The 19,245-nt window shown below is 44.0% G+C and overlaps 1 protein-coding gene and 1 pseudogene across 2 annotated transcripts in view; one reads left to right on the forward strand and one right to left on the reverse strand.

The window, feature by feature from the left end:
* Positions 1-1,378: 1,378 nt before the first annotated feature.
* LOC308417526 (large ribosomal subunit protein eL14-like) lies at positions 1,379-2,057 on the reverse strand (annotated as a pseudogene). The gene has a single exon. The product of its transcript is annotated as a large ribosomal subunit protein eL14-like (transcript).
* A 6,121-nt stretch (positions 2,058-8,178) lies between these two features.
* Positions 8,179-19,245, forward strand: part of TJP2 (tight junction protein 2) — a 94,298-nt gene continuing 83,231 nt past the window's right edge. Inside the window, exon 1 of the mRNA XM_080911479.1 lies at positions 8,179-8,300. The gene's annotated coding sequence lies outside the window, so the exon portion shown is untranslated. The remainder of the gene's footprint in view (positions 8,301-19,245) is intronic.

Genomic DNA, 19,245 nt, shown 5'->3' on the forward strand with positions numbered 1-19,245 from the left:
TTCCATATCCTAGTCAGCACTCCCTGAGCCTCGGTAGGAAGAGCTTTGATATAATTGTCCCATTTAAGGCTAAATATTCTCAACACTTTGGCCAAGTATATGTATTTGTATTAATCTCTACTCAGTGCAAGAAGAGGCCTCTCTGACCAGAGCTCGGATCAGCACTAGTTTACAGGTGTAAACATATTGGGTTGAACCCTAGGCCTATAACTTTTTGAGGCAGGAGCTTTTGAGTAGATTTACAGTACTAGATTTACATGAATTTGTCTTGTAGAGCAGGCCTCAAATCAGTCAGAAAGCAACTGGTTACCCCCATGTCTTAGTTAGGGTTTTATTGCTGTGAACAGACACTATGACCAAGGCAAGTCTTATAAATGGCAACATTTAATTGGGGCTGGCTTACAGGTTCAGAGGTTTGGTCCATTATCCTCAAGGCAGGAACATGGCAGCATCCAGGCAGACATGGTGCAGGCAGAGCTGAGAGTTCTACATCTTCATCTGAAAGCTGCTAGCAGAATACTGACTTCCAGGTAGCTAGGACTAGGGTATTATAGCCCACGCCCACTGTGACACACCTACACCAACAAAGTCACACCTCCTCATAGTGCTACTCCCTGGCCCAAGCATATACAAACCATCACACCTGATAACCTTCATGCATCTGTGGCACTAGTGGTGGCCATTAGGCATCCTGGCAGAGGTCAGTTTTGTACAATCGTCATTGCTGGGTAGCCCTATTTGGTCACACTGTCAGAAAAAAAGAAAAAAATACACATGGCTTAATGTTTTCTTACTGAATTCCAAGGAATTTGAGAAACCACTAATTTTAAGTATGGGGAGGTCCGGGGGGAGGGAGACAGAGGGGGGAGAACATTTATAGAAATAGAGTTCAAGAGAGGAAGGGGCAGGGAGGCTGAGACGCCTGGACACCTGTGCTGATCTGAATTGCTATTCGATAGTTCCTCCTGGTTTTATTTTCCCTGTATATGTGGGTTTGCTTAGACAAGGACAACATGGTTCCTATATGTTGCTATAGCATAGCAAATGGGAAAAACCTCAAACCCTCACAACTTGAAGAAGCTGGTGAGGGAGGAGTGTGTGAGACGTCTCTTTCAGAGTGACAGGACACAGCTGAAATCAAAGTTCATGAAAGTCAGCTTGTTAGCTTTAACGCAGGTCTAACGGGGAAATCTCCTGGGATGGAGTTGCCTTACACATAGCTGAATCTTGCCCAAAGGATGCTGTTTCTTTTGATGGTGTTTTTCTCAACCTCTTGCCTTTACGAGGTAGGATGTGTGACTGCTGTTCTGTCTACCTGCCAGCTTTCATTACTGACTCTAATGCAAGAAGGCAGTCCTTTTTTTTTTTTTTTTTCCAGTCAAAAAGAACCTTTATTCCTTGTGTAGCCAGCTGACTTTGGAGCAGGTGTTTTCTGGTCTGGGGTCTTCTGACCCTTCTGACCTCTAGCAGGGGCCGCTGCCTTCTTGGCCTGCAGCCTTCTGCACAGGAGCCTTCTGGGCTGCAGCCTTCTTGCCTGGTCCTGTGGCCTTCTTGGCTGGGACTTTAGCTTTCGCAACCACTGCTACCGTTGCTGCCTCAATGGCAGCCTTAGCAACAGCTGCTTTTTTAGGAGAAGCTTTCAGGATAGCCGCTCTTTGAAGTTTTCTTTTTTTTACTTCAGTCTTGATTATTCTGTTTCTCGTTTTCTTTGCCTTCATGACTTTAAACCGACTAAAGTCTGTCCTCTTGGCTTTCCTTTCTCTGGCAGCAATTTTCTTGGCCCTTCTTGTGGCCACACATTTTGTATTGGTATCTGCCTTCTCCCAGGCTTTCTGTACATACTTCTGGTAGGCACTTTGTGGGAACCTGAGGATGAAGTCAGTGAGCTGCATCATGCATTTGAAAGGCATGGCCTGTCTCCTCACTGGAGTGCAGGGTCCATCCACTGAAGCCCTGTTCTGATCAATAACATCTACAGTTGTGACCAGCTTTTCAGCATGGGGCCCAAAGGAGATGGAAGCAACCTAGACAACATCCACAAAATACCTGAACACCATGTAGGAGGCACTCAGTGAGAAGGGACAGCCCCCTCTTCAAGATTTATTTATTTTCTTTTAAGTGTATGGGTGTTTTGATTATATGCATATGTGGACCACATGCATACACGCATGCTGGTACTCATGGAGGTTACAAGAAGGCACCAGGTCCCCTGGAACTGGAATCATGAGCCACAATGTGGGCACTGAGATCCAAATCCAGGTCCTCCTCAAGTGCCCGTAAGCACTGAGTTGTCTCCCCAGTCTTGGCATTCCTCTTTTAAAGTCATGTTCATCTCAGAAAGGATCGATGATAAAGTCCGGGTCGTGTGTACCTACCATGAGCCACAAAGTGGCTGGATGGAGTCCACAGAGGGTGAGGAAGGGCCTTCAAAGGGGAAGTCTTAACGAAGAGGAGGAGGGAGTCGGTTTCTGAGTATCTCTAGTCCAGATATTTTCATTCAAACAGGGCTCACCTATCTTGGGTTTTATGATAGTTCAAAAGATACTAAGAAGGATCAGACAAGATGGGGTACACAGACCTGTAATCGCATCACTTAGGAAGCTGAGCTGAGATACTCTCCATGAGTCTGAGGCTAGCCTGGGCTACCTAATGAGGCCCTGTCTCAAAACAAACTAGTAATCATAAAATAGTCTGAAAATACCACGGTGACACCTTATTTACAAATTAATATACATTTTTTTAAATGAAAAAGATAAAAATAGTCATTCAATTAAAAACAAACCAGAATTGTTTGCAATTAATTAGACTTTGCTGTTGGTCTGAGTAAGCAGTTCATAGCAGAGGTATATTGCTATAAAATGGCAGATGGAATTCCTTCCTCATTTGCCAAAGCACAGCTTTCTGGGAGGGATTTGCAGAAAGAGCAAATCTGTTTCTGACTTTAATACATCCAGAGGCAAGTAGGCTTTTGACCAATTACTACCAGGTCCCGAGATCAATCACCTCCTACGCCATTAGTACGTGAAGGATTAGTGGCCTCAAAGATTTATGTGCGGATTAATCGGGGAGTGTACATTAGATGCTGTGTTTAAAGCCGCCCGCATCCCTGCAGATCATTTCTGTTAGTGCTTTTTGCAGACTCTTTAGCTTTACCTAATACTGACGTCGTGGGATCTGAAAGACCTCTGGCCTGGCTTCCCCTCACCCCTACCCTCATTGACTGGACAGGTCCAGCTAAGGAGACACAGAGCACAGGGAGGACAGGAGCAGGAGCATCGAGTAGAGCAAATGTTGAGTTGCTCTAGTTGAACAGTGACCAAAATTTGTGGGACTGTGTACCGAGAGAGACAAGATGAGATACAAGAAATACATGGCTGTTCTGGAAGCGGCGGTGGGCATTACCCCACTTAACAAAAGAGAGCTTCTCCCCGAGAGCCGGAGACACGTAAACCTTTGGCAGCACCCTGGGTAAGCAGAGGAGGCCCGAGCTTCTCTCCTAATGATGGAAAGCAGTTTTGGCTGTGTGGGGAATGAGAGAGAAAAGAGCCTCTCCTGGGCATGACAGTGTTGAGTTCAGCACCGAGAATGGTTTTTCCTTCTTCCTTGATATACACAGTGCCCTCAAACAGATTGCAAATATCAAAAGCAGACAGCTGAACACCAGAGAAGGTGAAGTAATGGGCGTGTTGAGAACCTCTTTTACTACCTAGCCTTTTAATGTTCTAAGTGTGTGTGCCTTGGGACATCCATGGCATAAAACACATGTAGAAGTCAGGAGACAACCTCGTGAGTACATTCTTCCCCACCGCCCTTCCATGGGTACTGGGGATTTGCCAGGCTTGCATAGCAAACACTTATGTGCTGAGCCATCTTCCCCCGTCCTGTTTTTGAAAACAAACATAACATAGTCTACATATATATATAGCAATGCTTATGGCCAAAGACAGCGTTCATATCTGTCCTTTTTTCTTTGTGTGTACAGTGCGAATGTTTCATTATGGTGCAGTTGTGGGCTGTAACCCAGTATATTCTAACACTTGGTTAGCAGAATGGTGAGGGCCAGTGTGTGTGTGTGTGTGTGTGTGTGTGTGTGTGTGTTGAGTTCAAGTGTGTGTGTGTATGACTATACTGCAGGGACATTGGCCTGAAACAAGTCTTCCTGTTCCTATTCTTCGTAAAGCCTGTTGATTTGCCAAGCTGTTTTTTGTTTTGTTTTGTTTTGTTTTTTCAGGGTCACGGGTCTCAGTGCAAACATTTCTAAGGTCCTTCTTTTGTTTCTTTGCATGATGAACAGCTGTTGCCTGCAGGTAGACAGTAATTTTAGGGCCCTGGATTTTATTTTTAAGCTGCATGAGTTACACAGCAGCAGTCAGCATCCCACGAGGTGTCGTTAATAACTGGGATTTCTCCTTAAAAATTAAAATTACCAGCTTCAACATACACTCACCATGGAAGATGTAGAAAATATAGAAACATGCGTGGATTATTTATAGTTTCAAGTCTTGAAGAGAATATTTAGAATCATGAAAGTCAGTGCTTTTCAGCATAAGAAAGGAATTTTGCTGCTCCTCCCCACCCCAAGGACATTTTGAACTGTGTTGGGGCATGTTTGGTTGTGAGAATTCGAGGTTGGTGCTGGCACTGGGTAGAGAATGACCAGGCCATGCCTACCTCCTACCCTGCGTACCACAACTGCTCCACCACCTGAGACTCAGCTTCAGATGCTCTCGAGAGACTTCTCTCTGTCTATAAAGAGAGTTTTTATTAGATAGATTCCCCCCACACCACACTTTGGTAATCCAGGTCCCCAGTTGAATTTGGAGACATTATTATTTATTATTTTATCACATACCGTTTTCCTTTCTAAAGTGCAGAGAGGTCATGTTGTAATGAAAAACAGATGTTTGTTGTTGTTTCTTGTCTTTGAGTCAGGTTCCCCTATGTAGCCTGACTACCTAAGGACTACCTCAGGACTAACTATGTAGCTCACGTTGCTCTCAAACTCGTCCATGTCTGTCTGCCTCAGCCTCCTGAGCACTGGGTCTGAGGGGCACACTGTCACACCTAGCATTTTTTTTTAAGGTTTATTTTTATGCCAAGCAGTGGTGGCTCACGACTTTAATCCCAATGGGAGACAGAGGCAGGAGGATCTCTGAGTTTGAGACCAGTCTGGTTTATAGAGCTAGTTCCAAGACAGGGCTACACAGAGAAACCTTGTCTTGAAGAGCCAAAAAAAAAAAAAAAAGGTGTATTTTTATTATTGTTGCTTTCTTCCTAACCAAATGTAGCTTTACTGGAGTCCTATCAAATTTATTTTCTCTAATTTTTCAGAAGTATTTGTGTGTCTGTGTGTGTTTTGCCTGCGTTTATTTCTATATATCACAGGCATGCCTGGTACCCATAGAGGTCAGAAGAGGTTGTTGCATTCCAAGTACAGCTGGATTCACAGAGAGAGTTGAGAGCCACACTGGGTGCTGGGAATTGAACTTGGATCCTCTGGAAGAGTAGCCAGTGCTCTTAACCACTGAGGTATCTCTTCAGCCCCCAGATTTTTCTTAATAAAGCTTTGAAGCATCTGAGCAGGAGCAAGGCCACAGGCAGCACCAGATTCTGCAACCTGGACCAAACTTTCAGCTCACACTAAGCTTAGTGTCTACTCCTTTCTGGGTAGCCTAAGAGGGTTGATTTCCTGTCTATGTGTTAATTGATTTTGGTTAATTTTTATGTGTGTTGGCATTTTGTTTGCATATATGTCTGCACCATAGGTGTGCCTGATGCCTTTGGGAGAGAGGAGAGGGTATTAGACCCCCTACTATTGAAATGGTTGTGAGCCATCATATGGGTGCTGGGAAACGAACTAGTTCCTCTGGGAGAACAACCACTGAGCATCTCTCCAGACTAGTACTCTTAACCACTGAGCATCTCTGTCAATCACTCTGCTGAAATTTAGATTCCGGCTGTATCTGCCAGGGAGCCTTACAGTCCGTCCGCCTGTCGGCTCTGCCATCCCTGATCTTTGCAGCACAGATTTACTGTGCGGTGTAAGTTGGGCTTGAACTCTCAGTGGTTCTTCAACCTGTTATTCTGCATTTGCAACACACTCGAAGAGGCTGCTGAAGAGCCAGGTGCTGATAGGGGTTTGGTCCATGGGTCACACAGGAAGCAGCATCAACTGGCTGGCTGTCAGCCTTGAGACCTTGTACTTTCAAATTATCCTGCTGGCTTTTTATCCCAATTTCCTCTCTTCCAAAAGCTGTTCAAGATCTCAGAGGTAGGAAGGTAGATTGTTGGTGGCACAGGTAAAATTTCCCATGAACATTCCCCACAAACTGGGTGTATTGGTGTTGGTGTGTAGCACCAAGAGGACCATTTATTCTCAAAAGCTACAGAGTAGGTTTGAGGTCAGCCTGGACTATATGAGATTGTTTCCAAATTAAAAAAAAAAAAAGTTAAATCCAGGATGTTATAGAAATACAAACACACAGAAACACACACACACACACACACACACACAGAGAGAGAGACACGTTTAGAACTGATACTGGCAGGAGAAAAAAAAAAACTCACATCCAGGCCAAAGGCGTAACCAAGCTCATCTTGATTTGCCTGCGTTTATTTATCTTTGGAAGTAATAATAGAAAGTACAAATGGGTTGGGCTTGATCTGCTGCTTGCTTTGTAGGATGTCCAGATGACCTCAGGTTAGCCTCAGCCTACATTTCCTGCTGATCCTTGGAGAGGGGAAATGGGCCTCTTGTCTGAACAAATAAAATCAACACGGTTCCTCACTTCTGGTTTGGCGGTATTGGAAGGAGAGTACGAGTGAAGATAGCCCTCCTGCCCCCACAATGCAGGATTCCCCAGGACTGCCTCAGGGGCCCCAGTGCAGTCACCCTTGGGGCAGTGGGCAGGCTTGTGTAGGGCTAAATGTTTTTGTATTGAGAGATAAAAAGAACCTGTCTCTTGAGAAGATGGTGGTCAGTAACATAGATCTAAAGCTCAGCCAGTTTTACTGAGGCCATGCAAAGGAAATCCCTTCTTGGTCAGTTTAAGTGTCTTCTCTTTGCATGCTTTAAAATGCAAATTTTTATGTACTTTTTACCATCTTAAAGTCTTCTTACCAGGCCTGGGAGATGCAGCTGTAACCCCAGCCCTTGAGGGAGGGAAGGGGAGGATTATGCGTTTGAGGCCAGGCTATGCTACATATTGAGACCCTGTTTTAAAAGGGAAAAAGGTTTTTCTACTCCTTGGTTGTTTTCCTTCTTTCTTTTTCAAGATTTATTTATTATATATAAATACACTGTAGATGTCTTCAGACACACCAGAAGAGGGCACCAGATCTCATTACAGATTTGCTGTGAGCCACCATGTGGTTGCTGGGATTTGAACGCAGGACCTCTGGAAGAGCAGTCAGTGCTCTTAACCACTGAGCCAACTCTCCAGCCCCTCTCAGTTGTTTTCTTATCTGCTAAGTTTCCTCTCCACCCCACCCTCCATGCACCAAGAAGGAAAAATTTCTGAAATTCTTGTACTTGACGATTATACTCAGGTTGGTCGGGGCCTTGCCCAGTGTTTATCTGATAAATAAACTAATGGACTGTGGTATGTCTATGTGGTGGAATGTTATTTGGCTGTTAGAAGTAATGGGTTATTGAGGGCTGGAGAGAGAGCTCAGTGGTTAAGACTGTATACTGCTCTTGCCAAGGACGGGTGCTCAGTTCTTAGCACCAATATCGGGACACTTGCAACCTGTTGTAACTCTAGTACAAGGGACTCCAACACCCTCTTGTGGCCCCCACAGGTATTGCATACACACAGTGCCCAGTCAAACATGCCAGCCAGAAGAAACCCATACACATGAAATAACAACGAATAGATTTTTAAAAATGATTTAAAAAAAAAAATCAGGTAAATCTCCAGAAATATAAATAAGATTGGGAATTGCCTAGGGTCAGAGGGCAGGAGCAAACTGTGGGGCTGTGGAATGACTATTCACGGATGCTGAGTTTCTTTTTGGGATAATAGGTGTTGGGTGATATTACAGTGCCTGCTGTATAAGTCTGTGTCTAGTTACAAGCCATCCTATGGGATGAACTATGATATTCAGACTTCAGTGTATTCTCCAGGAGCTCATCAAGCTAAGGGTGAACGCTTACATCTAACCCATCTATCTTCTCCAGGGCGCGGAGTACTGCCTTACTCTCTTCTCCCTGTGAGTGGGACTGGTACCCAGGCTGCAGTTCCAGGCCCAAGCACTCAGCGGGTCACAGACCGGTATCCACCTACAGCCTGCTCTCCCAGGTACTTGATGACTTGTGTCTTAGTAACCCAGTCACTGCGTCACACCAAATTCGATATATTATTTCACAACATAGATAAAGAGAAGGCCACTATTTTCCAGGTTGCCAGATGTTTATGCATGTTTTCTGAAAAAAATCTGATTGCAATAGCTTTTTTGTTTGTTTGTTTGTTTTTCTCTTTTTGAATTAGATTTCCCTGTTTGGTTCTGGTCACCCTGGCACTTACTCTGTAATGAAGCTGGTGTTGAAATCAGAGATCTACCTGCTTCTGCCTCCCTAGTGCCAGGATCAAAGGTGTGCCACCACTCTCTGCCCACTGGCAGTAGCTTCTTTACTGGGTGGAGAGCTGAAGTCCTATCTGGGCTGTTCTGGCCCTAGGCTCAGTCTCCTCAGTGAAGGAGGAGGAAGGATGGCTTAGCCTTGAAAAGTGCTGTATCCTGCCAAGGTTGGGTGATGATGCATTGTCTTGGCTGAGGCATGTATGCAGGTAGATCTCTTATGGTTCATGATAAACCAGCTACGACTGCTGGGAGTAGCTTTTGGTATACCTGGGGTCTGGAGTTGGAGATCATTTTGGTCGGTCACATTTAGTTCATCCTCATTGAGATGGAAAATTATTTTGATACTGAGAGCTACTTGGGAGTAGATTTTAAAAAAGAACACATTGGCTTCTAAAGATAGCATTTGTACTCAGTTTTAGCGAGTACTAAGTGTGGGTATTACCTATTTACTGACTCACTTTTAAGGATGATTTATACAATTTACAAGGTATTATTTCGACAGATGTTTGGGTATATTTACTCTTAGTTGGGGTTTAGCCCTGAGGTAGCCTATCTGTGGCCCAAATGGGGTTGGATTTTCCTTCATGTACTTGGTTCATAATTCCATCTGCTCTAGCGGGTATCTCCTGCCTGGGTGGAGAACTGGGGTCTAGTAGTGTGTGCACTGCACACTCTTGAATGACAAGTCACTATTCGGGGTCCAGGCTGTATTGTGTGGTCTTAGATACAGGCCTTAAACCTCATGCCTATGAGCCTCAGAACCACAGCAAAGTCAGCATGGAGCTAATGACTTACCCATCAGCAAGGACCAGGCACATACCAAGGTCTTTCTTGGAGTCTGGCTACCTGTAAAAGAAATGATGACCCAGAGGTTGTTCGATTATGTGATGAGGAGTCTGACACAAACAATTAAAGAGGAGAAATACATTGATTTTGCCTTACATTTTTAAAGATTTTAGTTCATATTCATCCTGCTCCATGGTTCTGGGTCTGTCTGTGGTGAAATAGAACATCGTAGTAAAGGCTGTTCATGTCACAGCAGCCAGGAAACAGAGAGATGGGATGGACACAGGACAAGATACAGTCACAAGGACTTGTCCCCATCATCGAGTTCCCACAGGCAGGTCCTACCTCCTAAAGCGCTGGTTTCCAACCTCTGGGTCATCACTCCTTTTTCAGGGGCCACACAGCAGATCTCCTGCACATCGGATATTAACATTACAGTTCAAAACAGTAACAAGATTACAGTTGGGAAGTAGCAACGAAATAATGTTATGGTTGGGGAGTCAGCACAGCATGGAGAATTGTTATTAAAGGGCCGCAGCATTAGGAAGGTTGGGGAGCACTGTGCTAAAGCTTCTAGCACCTCTCAAATCTAGAGATAGTTTCTTTAATACATGGAAATGTGGTGGACATTTCATATTTAGATCCAGTGAGCACACTTGGATGGAAGTAGGTCTCCACTGAGTCACCAGGGGTATGAGTGAGGTTTGCTTGTTGGGGTGTCCTGTATAGGGTTCTGAAACGTCTCAAATCTGCTTATCCAGACTGCAGAAGTACTTTTTCTGAAGTGAGAATTGAGAGTTCTATATGGAATCTGCTAATTTAGTCAAATCGGTTGGAAGGATGATATAGACTATGGTAGAGTGTGTCTTGGTCATTCCGAGATGCTGTAACAAAACTTAAGCTGAGTAACTTTAAAAACAATACATCTTTCCCTTTTTCCCCTCCCCTCGTTGTCCTCCCTCCCCCTTCCTCTTTGTCCTTCCCTCTCCGTCCCCCCACCTCTCTCTCTCTCTCTCTCTCTCTCTGTGTGTGTGTGTGTGTGTGTGTTTGTGTGTGTGTGTGTTGAAGATTGATTCCAGGGCCTTGTGCCTGCTAGGCAAACTCTCCAGCCCACAGAACCAATATCAAGTCAATTGTATTCTTAAATCTGGTGAAGGACCACTTTTTGAGAACCTTTTTTTTTTTTTGTGTGTGTTGTATGTAGTTTTCTGAGACAGGGTTTCACTGTGTAGCCCTAACTGTCCTGACATGCACTCTGAAGACCAGGCTGTCTTTGAACTCACAGAGATCAGCTAGCCTCTGCCTCCTGAGTGTTGGGTTTAAAGGTATACATCACCACTGCCTGGAATCTCCTCCTCTCCCCTCCCCACCTGACTCACTCTGGTTGACCTAGAACTCAAGTAGGCTGAGTGGCCTCGAATTATCAAGATCTGCCTGTTTCTGCCTCCCGAGTACTAGGATAAAGGTTTATGCCACCATCCCCTTTATGACTTTTGAGATAGGTCCTCACTGTGTACTCTTGGCTGACCTGGAACTCTGTTGTAGATCAGGCTAGCCTTCCTGCTTGACTCTGAAATAGCATCTCTACAGCACACAATGGTAACTCACCTCAACCACAGTGTGCTTGTCCAAACACACACATTTTAGCCACCTGGGCGTGATGGCACTAGGAGGTGGCTTAAGAGGTGGTTAGTTTATAGGGACTCTGCCCTCAAAACTAATGCTCTTATAAAGGGGGCTCCAAGCTGGCTATGGGAGCATCTCAGAAGGCAGGCTTTCTTAAAAGTTGATCAGGAGAACTGAGTTTTAGGAAAGCCTGGCTGCTATGGGGAAGACTTGTAAGTCACAGATGCAAAAAAAAAAAAAAAAAAAAAAACAGAACAAGGAAGGACTTCCCAGAATGGAAGCTGCCAGGAGGTAAGGATTCCTAGATGCTCCCAAGTTCTCTGAGCAAGGACACTATGATTAGCTACCATTGTCTGGCCCGAGGGGAGGAGGGTGTATGTAGAGCCTGCTCTGGATAACCATCTATCTTGTTCTTGGGCTTTCCTCTAATCAGCACGGTTTGAAGGTGGATTTCTGACTTCCACCAGCCTGTCTACCTAGTGAATTTCTGTCTATAAGAAAGAAAGGGGCAGCGTTGTTAAAGGTTGGTATAGTTTTATGGCCTGCATGTTTGAGGCCCTGGTTTGGGTTGATGATGGTGGCTATGTTCTTCCAGAAGATCCTCTTGCTGAGTTTTAGGTGATTTTGGTTTTTGTTTTGGTGTCTGTGTGTTTCTATCTGTGTATGCTCACAGAGGCCAGAACGCTGAATCCTCCTAGAGCTGAAATCACAGGCAGAAGTGAATTGTCCAACTGGGGTCATCTTGACTGCCGAGCCATCTCCCCAGCCCTACACTTGCATAGAGATAGTGTCTTGTTGAGTTGCTCAGGCTGACATTGAGCTTCTTCTGCCTCCGTTTCCCCTGTAGTTGGGATGGTAAGCCTGTGTGCACCAGTCCTATCCCTTTTCCTTTTCATCACTGGTCACTTGTAATGTTTTTTTCCTCCACCAACGCCAGCTATGTTGGGTACCTGCCACTGGATTGGGATCACCTACAGGCCACGCCCAGTTCTGTCTGAGGAACTTCAGATGGACAGGACACGCACTTAGAGCTGTGGTAACGTGCTGTGTGCAGCTGTCCTTTGGGTCCCTCTTATGGTGGCTCTGTGTAGGAGCCTAGAAGAGGCTGTTCTATAATTTCACCTGGGAAAATGGCACCAAAGCTTCTGGCTGTTAGCAGGTCATCACTGACCCCTGGTTTTGATATGGCCCATAAAGCAGTTGGTGACAACAGTTTTCAGTTTGACCCCAGTTTGGATTAATCAGAGGTCATGTGTTACAGTGAGGGTAGAAATGACCACAGGCAGATGCTCTCTCACACCTTATCCCAATTATTAATTTGAATTTTGACCAAACATGTAAGACAATTTGATTGTAATTATTGTTGTTTGATATTGATGTTAAGATTGTAATAGTTGATATTAAGAAGTCAAAGTAATAGCATATGACTAAATTTTGTTTTTTTTTTTTTTTAATTTAAGCTTTGTTGCTAAAATAATTAACTCCATTAATATACTTTGCAAGAGGCTTCTTGTACAGGCTCATGTCTACAATCCCAGCACCCAGGAGTTAGAACAGGAAAACAACTGCAAATTCAAAACCCATAGTGAATTGCAGGCCATCCAGAGCTATGTAGTGACACCCACATTCCAAAAATCACAGCTCCCAGCAAACAACAGCAAACAAAAAAAAGAAAGAGGCTTCCTCTTGTATAAAACTGGTCTTTTCTGATAGTGGCTTGTGACAGGAGATAGACGCTTTCTCAGCCTTTTCTGAATGAGAGATGCTAAAGGAAGCCTTTAACTGGATTATGGTTTCAGAAGATGCCAAACTAGATATGGAAGAAAAAAGATACACAAACAATAAGACCACTAGGATAGTAGCTAGACTTAATTCTGACAAAAATAGCAAGATACTGGTTTTGGTTTGGTGTTTAGAATGTAAATCTCAAGGAGTTTGGGGATCTCTTGGAAGTCACCCTTGGCTAGTTTGTTTTAAAACACAGCCAGGTGGTGGAGAAGCGTCCCTTTGATCCTGGCATGCAGAGGCAGGGGTGGAGGCAAATGGTTCTCTCTTGAGTTTAAGACCAGCCTGGTGTAAGAGTTCCAGGACAGCTGGGACTCTACAGAGAAACCCTGTCTCAGGAAACAAACAAACAAACAAAAGCTAGTAGTAGTGCTGGCAGTGGTGTGCTAGAGGCAAGCAAAGTGGGTGCCCAGGACAAACAAAACAACACTAATTATCACAGACCAAAGAAGATTCTCCTCTGATTGGCTGGGACCGCCCTTGGGTTTGTCTTATTTTCTCAAGTCTCTTAGAGGTACTCCTGGGTGTGTCATAGCTGACTTCCAGAGCACCTTCCTTAACCCTTGTGCTGAAACCTATGTCAGACATCTTTGTTAAGTCCCAGCTGCATTTACAAACCACTAGACCGTAAGCTGGGAGGCGGGAAAGGTGGCCCTGCATTTTGGAACTTGAATAACTTTTTTATTACTGAAGTAAATGTGATAGTACATGCCTGCGAACTCATCACTCAGGAGGAAGATTGCTGTGAGTCTGAGGCCAATCTGGGGTACATAATGCCATCCTGTCTAGGGAAAAATGTTCTATTGTATCTTTAACCTAGCCTACACATCCTGGATTAGGAAAGAATGGATTTGACCTCTTGCACACCTTTCTTAGGGCCCTTACCCTACCCACTCCAGGAGCGTGGGAGTAGCTCGGTACAGTCAGCCTCTGAGAACATGTGAATACTGCCAAGCAAGCTCTCCCAGAAGTCCCTGGGGCAGAGACAAAGACACTCAAACTAGTCATCCCAATTCCCATTTATTCCACTTAAATGCACTTGGAGGAGAAGCAAGGAGAGAGATGGGCCTTTTGATACAATTAGGATGCAAATGGGACGGTCATTTTATAAAACCCCACCTTTCCAAGTTGGCATGGACCACAAAGACTAGATTAGCCTGGGCCACCAGTCCTGGCTCTGTTATTCTTCCTTATCCATCACTCACCCTTCTTTGTAATGGTTTTTCCTCCGACAATGCCAGCCATATTGGGTACCTGCCACTGGTTTAAAATCCCCTGAAGGCCACGCCCAGTTCTGTCTGAGGAACTTCAGATGGACAGGCTGTGGTAACATGCACTCCAGCACACAGTCATGCTGCTGTGTGCAGCTGTCCTTTGGGTCCCTCTTATGGTGGCTCTGTGTAGGAGCCTTGAAGATTTTCTTCTATGATTTCACTTAACCTGGATAAATGGCACCAAAGCTTCTGGCTGTTAGCATGTCATCACTGACCCCTGGTTTTGATATGGCCCATAATGCAGCTGGTGACAACAGTTTTCAGTTTGGCCCCAGTTTGGATTCATTCAGAGGTCATGTGTTACAGTGAGGGTAGAAATGACCACAGGCAGATGCTCTCTCACACCTTATCCCAATTATTTATTTGAATTTTGACCAAACATGTAAGACTGTTTGATTGTAATTATTGCTATTGGACAAGAGGCTTTAGCAGAGGGCAGGTGTCTGAGGCCAACTTTGCTTACCTTGTGGTAAAGACACAGGACAGCCTGCCTGGTCAACAGCTGTGACCCAACAAGAATCAGTGTTTTGTCTGCAGTTTAGGGAGGGAAGTCTATTTGGGGCCAGGATATGATGTGGGCCCTCAGTGGGTAGCCATTGTAGGGATATCAGCTGTCAATCTGGAGACAGTATGAGTTTGGTTTTATTATAATACTAATGCTTATGAAATATGTTAACACTTTAAATAGTGGGCTGCGGAAATGGCTCAGTAGTTAAGAGCACTGACTGCTCTTCCAGAGAGCCTGAGTTCAATTCCCAGCAACCACATGGTGGCTCATAACCATCTGTAATAGGATCTGATGCCCTCTTCTGGTGTGTTTGAAGACAGCTACACTGTAATCATATAAATTAAATGAATAATTTTTTTTTTAAAAAAAGCATTTGCTACCACATCTGGCTATTCTGTTATCATGAGATATTACACTTAAATACAAATACAGTTATCAGCTGGAGAGATGGCTCAGTAGCAAAGAGCACTGGCTGCTTTGACAGAGGTCCCAGGTTTTATTCCTAACCTCTTCAGTCCTCCATTAGCAGCAGGCCACACATAACACACAGACATACATACTGGCAAAGCACCCAGACACAGAACAGTTTTAAAACATAATTATAAGTAAAGTGTCTAGTAAATTATTTAAACTTACTGAATAAATATTATAAGATTTGAGGTTTATTTTCTTGTTATATCCCTTCTGTTATAACATCTGGTACAGTCTTTAAATATATATCCCATAGGTTATTAACTTATTTAATTAGGTTATTGTACACACTTATCTAACCATATTGCTTATGCCTGATTCTTAAAACTGCTTCTACACTATCTGTATTAAAATAAATCTGAAGAGTGTCTTACATCTTTTCTTCTAGGTTTTCATGCTAGCTTATTTCTCTATGTTTAAATTTTTTATTTATTATTATTGTGTGTGGCTCTCAACAACTAGGTAGAGTTGTTTTTTCCTTTTACCTTTAAGAGGGGATCAAACTCAGGCCATCAGGCTTATGTAGCAATTGTTTCATATTCCATGTGCTAGTCTATGACCATCATGGTAGGGAACAGGTAGCAGGCAGCAGGCATGGTGCTGGAGCCATAGCTGAGAATTTATATCCTTATCCGCAAGGAGAAGGCTAACTAGGAATGGTGCTAGCCCTTTGAAACCTCATGGCCCTCCCCAGTGACATACTTCCTAATCAAGGCCTCACCTCCTAATCCTTCCATAACAGTTCCACCAACTGGAGACCAAGCATTTAAACACATAAGCCTATGGGGGCCATTCTCATTCAAACCACCACAGCTCCCCATCACTGGAGTTGACTCAAGCCATAGCCCCAGAGCCTTACAGACAAGACTGAGTAGTACTTTGGCCTCTGTCTACAGCCTGAACAAATCTGATACTTTGCCTTGGAAGTCTCCCCAAAGCAAGGGCCTATAAAGACTATAGCTGCCTCTTTCCAACTTAAAATGTCCTCCAAATAGCAGTATAGACCTCCTCAGAGGGTTTAAAAATATGTATGTATGTATATATGTATGTATGTATGAAAGAGCACACATGTGTCATGGTTCATATATGGTCAGAGGACAACTTTCAGGGGTCTGTTGTAGCTATGGATTTTGCCACCTATATTCAAATTCCTCAAAATAATGACTCTGAGACTTAATATTTTATGAATAAATGTCTAAGTCAATAGATTTGGTTTGTTCCCTGATTAGCTCATAAGTTAATTACCCATTTATTCTATTTTATGACTGTCATATGGTTGGTTACCTCTCTTCAATTTCAAATGACCATCTCCTTTCCCTGCCTTTCTCTATCTTAAAATGCTCTTTCTCTCTGCCTCAGCTTATTGGCCATGGGCTTTTTTTATTGACAGATGAAGCTTCCATATATTGCACAAGAGATTCTCTCTAAAGCCCAGTCTCTCGTTCTACCATGTGGGTCCTGGGGATAGAACTCAGGTTGTCAGGCTTAGCTACAGGACAAGCCTTGCCCACTGAGCCATCTTGGCAGGCCTCTTTCCCAGATTCTTAAAGGACCCAGGCCAAAGCGGAATCTGAACTGCTAGACCAATTCTTTTGTTACTTTTGAAGTTAACTAAACCCGCCATACTCAGAAATATTACTGATCCTTAACACCAAGCGGTAGATGCTGGGGTTGGAGATATTTCCTATGGGCAGGTGTAGGAGAAGGCGGTGGAAAGGTATCATCTGCTAAGAAGTTATCCCTGTGAGTCTGACTTCGTACTTACAGTAACATTTCTTCACCACAGCAGTATCATTCATGGTGATATTCTGCCAGTGATAACAATGAGGTTCAAAAGAGGGAGACATGGATAACCAGCTCCTTTGCTTTCTTTGGCCACAGCCTTTATATTGTGCTCCTTAGACTGAACTTTCCCTAGCCAGACCACCCAGGGCTTCTGGCCATTTCATACCGGTCCTGTGTTCCAGAAAGGCTTGTTTATTAGACTCTATTAACTGTATCTATAACTTAGATCTTTATTCTGGGCATGGCTTGCTGGTATCCACTCAAGTGGGTGCTTCTGACTTCATGCAGAGAAAGGAATCAGAGCAGGATTCATGCCCACTTGTAAATGTGGAAGACTCAGGCGGGAAGATCACAAGTTGTAAGCCAGCCTGGGTTACGAAGACCTTGTGCCCCAAACACAAACCAAGAAGGAGGAAAGGAAAAAAAGGAAGGAAGGGAGGGAGGGAGGGAGAAAGGAAGGAAAGAAGGAAGGAAGGAAGGAAAGAAGGAAGGAAAGAAGGAAGAAGGGAAGGAAGAAAAGAAGGAAGGAAGGAAGGAAGGAAAGAAAGGCCTAGTGAAAAGATTCTGGAGCAGGAACAAGTAGGGCAGAGAATCAGAAACCACAGCCACAAAGAAAGCCAACTGTAACTATAGCTTGCCCATGAAAATGGATAAGGTGGGGTCACCTCATGCAGGTTGTTTTAGATCTGGCTGCTGTAGCAATGGGGAGGTGGGGGACTCAAGGCTCAGATGTTTCTCACAGTCCTGGAGATGAGGCAGTCCAAGATCAACATGCTGGATTTTTAAATTAAAAATTTTAAGTGTAATTTTATTAGTTTGTGAATTTTTAACCTGCATGTATGTCTGCACACCACTAGTGTGCAGTGGATACCCTTGGAGGCTAGAGAAGGGCCGTCGATCCCCTGCACCAGGAGTTGTAGGTAGTCGTGAGCTGTCCTGTGGGTACTGGGGACTGAACCCAGGTCCCTGGAAGAGCAGTGTTGTGTTCTTAATTGCTGAGCCATCCTTCCAGTACCTCAGATTCAATTCTTGATGAAGACCGTCGTATTTTGCATGCCTGTGTATGCGCACATGTGCATGCGCGCGCGCGCGCGCGCGCGTGTGTGTGTGTGTGTGTGTGTGTGTGTGTGTGTATGTGTGTGTGAATTCATGGTGCATGTGTACAGAGGTTGATGTTCGGTTTCATTCTTGATTGTTTTCTACCTTATTTACTGAGATGCTTCTTACTGGGCTCACAGCTTGCTGATTTAGCTGAGTTATCCAGCTTGTTATTAATTTCCAAAGTACTGCAAAACTGTCTAGGGGATCCCTTTCTTTATTCTTATATTTTTTGGACATTCATCATGTTTTGATCAAATTTCATTGTAGTGGTGGGTCATGTGTGTGTGTGTGTGCGCGCGCACGCGCGCGTGCGTGTGTGTTTGTGTGTGTTTCTCGCAGCCTCTGTTGGTACAGATTGAGCCTCAAGCCTCACAGAAGACTTTTCTAGTGAGCTATAACCTCAGCCCACACCCAGGTTTCCTTTTTCCATCACATCAAATAAAGTTCTATTTACTATTTTTAAGTAAAATAGTATAATCTTATTTTTGCTAGTTATTCAGCTTTTCTGGGTAGTCATCCTGTGACCTTTCTGTTTGTGTTTATGTCTAGAATATTTCTAATTTCAGATAAATTATTAGGTCTTAGATGAGTTGTAAAAGGTTCTTGGGCAAGTAATGGTTCCTCTTGTAAAGAAGCTGGCCAGTAAGCCTGACCGTCTGGGCTGGAACCCAGGACCCACAGGGCAGAAAGAGAACATTGACTCCTACAGGTTGACCTCTGACCTCCGTACCTGTGCCACGGCCTGCGCAAATGTGTGTCAAATCACATACAGATCACAAACGCACAAATCACATGCAGATCGATAAATGTATAAAAAGAGGAAAACTTGCCTGTGTTTTTTTAGTGAGGATTAACCATTTTTCACAGAACTCACTGGTATAAAAGTTTAACAAAAAATGTAAATCGTCCATAGCAACTATTACACAGTGTGAGCATTCTGACTTATCGGCCAGAAGAATGTTCTTGTTGGGGGAGGGGGAGCTGCACTGTGCTTTGAAATATCTGGACGGCTTTCTGTTCTTTCCCTGTATAATGACAGGAGAGCGATCAGGAAGGTAGGCAGCTGCAAATTACTCCCCAGCCAACTAGAAACACTGCAAAGGTGAATCAACCATTTTCAGTCAGTCAAAACAGCAGGGAGGGGGGGAGGAAGGCTTAGAACATTCTAGTACTTTATAATGTGCTCATGCTTAGTTTGCCTACTTCTAACGACTGCAAATGAGTTTTGTCTGCTGTCTTTAAAACCCAATGACTCAGAATTCAAGTAAGCTCTGCCACACTGTCTTATTTCCAGAGCCATTTTTTAACTTGACATATTTATAATCATGT

The sequence above is a fragment of the Micromys minutus genome (assembly GCF_963924665.1).
Source record: "Micromys minutus genome assembly, chromosome: 2".
In the NCBI taxonomy this organism is placed as follows: Eukaryota; Metazoa; Chordata; class Mammalia; order Rodentia; family Muridae; genus Micromys; species Micromys minutus.